This window comes from Schistocerca cancellata, chromosome 1 (assembly GCF_023864275.1).
Source record: "Schistocerca cancellata isolate TAMUIC-IGC-003103 chromosome 1, iqSchCanc2.1, whole genome shotgun sequence".
Classification (NCBI taxonomy): Eukaryota; Metazoa; Arthropoda; class Insecta; order Orthoptera; family Acrididae; genus Schistocerca; species Schistocerca cancellata.
The window spans coordinates 828,238,341-828,241,502 of NC_064626.1; the positions used below are offsets into that span (position 1 = coordinate 828,238,341).

The following is a 3,162-nucleotide window of genomic DNA, read 5'->3' on the forward strand; positions in this document are numbered from 1 at the left end:
GATTATAGTTGGTGGTGATTTCAATTTAGCCTCTATCTGTTGGTGGAAATACATGTTTAATTACGGAGATACGCATAAAACATCATCCGAAATTGCGCTAAATGCATTCTCAAAAAAATTATTTCAAGCAATTAGTTCATAAGCCCACTTGAGTAGTAAATTGTTGTGAAAACATACTGTACTTGACCTCAGCTACAAATAATCCTGAGCTAATAACGAGCATCAAGACGGATGCACAGATTAGTGAACATGGGTCGTCGTAGAGAGACTGAATACCGTAAATCTAAAGTCCTCCAAAAATAAATGACTATATATATATATATATATATATATATATATATATATATATATATATATATATATATATATATATATATATATATATTTAAAACATCGTTTAAAAATTCGCTTGAGGCCCTCCTGAGAGACAATCTCCACTTCTTCCAAATTTACATTGTAAGTGTAGACCAGATGTGGATTGAATTCAAAGAAATAGTATCGGTAGCGACTGAGAGATATGTTGTTCTCGCGGTCTTCAGTCCGAGGACTGGTTTGATGCAGTTCTCCATCTACTCTCTATCCAGTGCAAACCTCTTTATCTCCAAATAATTACAGCAAACTACATCTTTCTGAATCTGCTTACTGTAATTCATCTCTTGGTCTCCCTCTACGATTCTTACCACCCACCGATCCCTTCTTTTGATCAAGTTGTGCCACAAATTTCTTGCGTCCTCAATTCTATATACTAATTCCACATTGGTAACATGAGCGACCCATCTAACCTTCAGATTTCTTGTGTGGCACCACATTTAGAAAGGTTCTATTCTGTTTTTATGTAAGCTTTTTCAAAATGGTTCAAATGGCTCTGAGCACTATGCGACTTAACTTCTGAGGTCATCAGTCGCCTAGAACTTAGAACTAATTAAACCTAACTAACCTAAGGACATCACACACATCCATGCCCGAGGCAGAATTCGAACCTGCGACCGTAGCGGTCACGCGGTTCTAGACTGAAGCGCCTTTAACCGCACGGCCACACCGGCCGGCTGTAAGCTTTTTATCGTACATTTATCACTTCCATGCATGGCTACACTCCAGATAAATACCTTTGGAAAAATCTTCAAAAAAAATGGCTCTGAGAACTATGGGACTTAACTTCTGTGGTCATCAGTCCCCTAGAACTTAGAACTACTTAAACCTAACTAACCTAAGGACATCACACACATCCATGCCCGAGGCAGGATTCGAACCTGCGACCGGAGCGGTCACGCGGTTCCAGACTGAAGCGCCCAGACCGCACGGTCACACCGGCCGGCTAGAAAAAATCTTCGTTACACTTAAATCTATATTCGATGTTAACACAGGTCTCTTCCTCAGAAATGCTTTTCTTGCCATTGTTAGTCTGCATTTTATATCCTCTCTACTTCGGTCATTATCAGTTATTTTGCTTCCTAAATAGCAAAACTCATCTATTACTTTAATTGTTTCGTTTCCTAATCTGATTCCCATAGCATCACCCGATTTAATTCGACTATATTCCATTATCCTTGTTTTGCTTTTGATGGTGTTCATCTTATATCCTCCTTTCAAAACACTGTCGATTCCGTTCAACTCCTCTTCCAAGTCCTTTGCTGTCTCTGACAGAATTACAACGTCATCGGCAAACATCAAAGTTTTTCCAGAATGTTGGAAGGTAGGAGACGAGATACTGGCAGAAGTAAAGCTGTGAGTACCGGGAGTGAGTCGTGCTTCGGTAGCTCAGTTGGTAGAGCACTTGCCCGCGAAAGGCAAAGGTCCCGAGTTCGAGTCTCGGTCGGGCATACAGTTTTAATCTGCCAGGAAGTTTCATCAAAGTTTTTATTCCTTCTCCCTGAACTTTAATTCCTACTCCAAGACCGTGCGGAGTGGCCGCGCGGTTTGAGACGCGATGTCACGGATTGTGCGGCCCCTCCCATCGTAGGTTCGAGTCCTCCCTCGGGCATGACTGTGTGTCATGTTCTTAGCAAAAGTTAGTTTAAATTGTGTGTAAGTCAAGGCACCGATGACCTTCGCAGTTTGGTCCATAGGAATTCACACACATTTGAACATTTTTTCCTACTCTAATCTTTTCTCTGGTTTCCTTTACTTCTTGTTCTATTTACAGACTGAATAACATCTAGGATAGGCTACAACCCTGTCTCACTCCCTTCTCAACCACTGCTTCCTTTTCATATCGCACGACTCTTATTACTGCCGCCTGGTTTCTGTACAAGTTGTAAGTAGCCTTTGGCTCCCTGTATTTTACCCCTGCCACCGTCAAAATTTCAAAGAGAGGATTCCAGTCAACATTGTCAAAAACTTTCTCTAATTCTACAAATGCAATAAATGTAGGTTTGCCTTTCCTAAACCTATCTTCTGAGAGGAGTCGTAGCGTCAGTATTGCCTCGCGTGTTCCTACATTTCTCCAGAATCCAACCTGACATTTCGGGAGATCTGCTTCTATCAGTTTTTCCATTCTTCTGTACAGAATTCGTGTTAGTATTTTGCAACCGTAACTTATTAAACTGATAGTTCGGTAATTTTTACACGTGTCAGCAACAGCTTTTTTTGGAATTGGAATTACCACATTCTTTTTGAAGTCTGTAGGTATTTCGCCTGTCTTACACATCTTGCACACCAGATGGAAGAGTTTCGTCTTGGCTGGCTCTCCTAAGGTTGTCAGTAGTTCTGACGAAATGTCGTCTACTCCCGGGACCTTGTTTAGACTTAGATATTTCAGAGCTTTGCCAAATTCTTCTCGCTGTATCATATCTCCCGTTTCATCTTTATCTACGTCCATTTCCCTTTCTATAACATTGCTTTCAAGTTCATCTCCGTTGTACGGATCATCTATTTGCCCCTTCCAACTTTCAGCTTTTCCTACTTTGCTTAAGACTGGTTTGACAGATTTATATCAAAAAATTAACAACCGACGGTGCTGATCCCCCTTGGTACACAAAACAGGTCAGAACATTGTTGCAAAAACGACGATAAAAATATGTCAAATTTAAACGAACTCGAAATCCCCTAGGTTGACGATCTTTTACAGAAACTCGAAATTTAGCGAGGACTTCAATGCGAGATGCTTATAATAGTTTCCACAACGAAACTTCGTCTTGAAACCTGGCAGAAAATACAAAGAGA

General features: G+C 40.6%; 1 non-coding gene across 1 annotated transcript; it reads left to right on the forward strand.

Moving 5' to 3' along the window:
• Positions 1-1,746: 1,746 nt before the first annotated feature.
• On the forward strand, positions 1,747-1,821 carry Trnas-cga (transfer RNA serine (anticodon CGA)). The gene has a single exon. It is a non-coding gene; the product is annotated as a tRNA-Ser (tRNA).
• Positions 1,822-3,162: the final 1,341 nt, after the last annotated feature.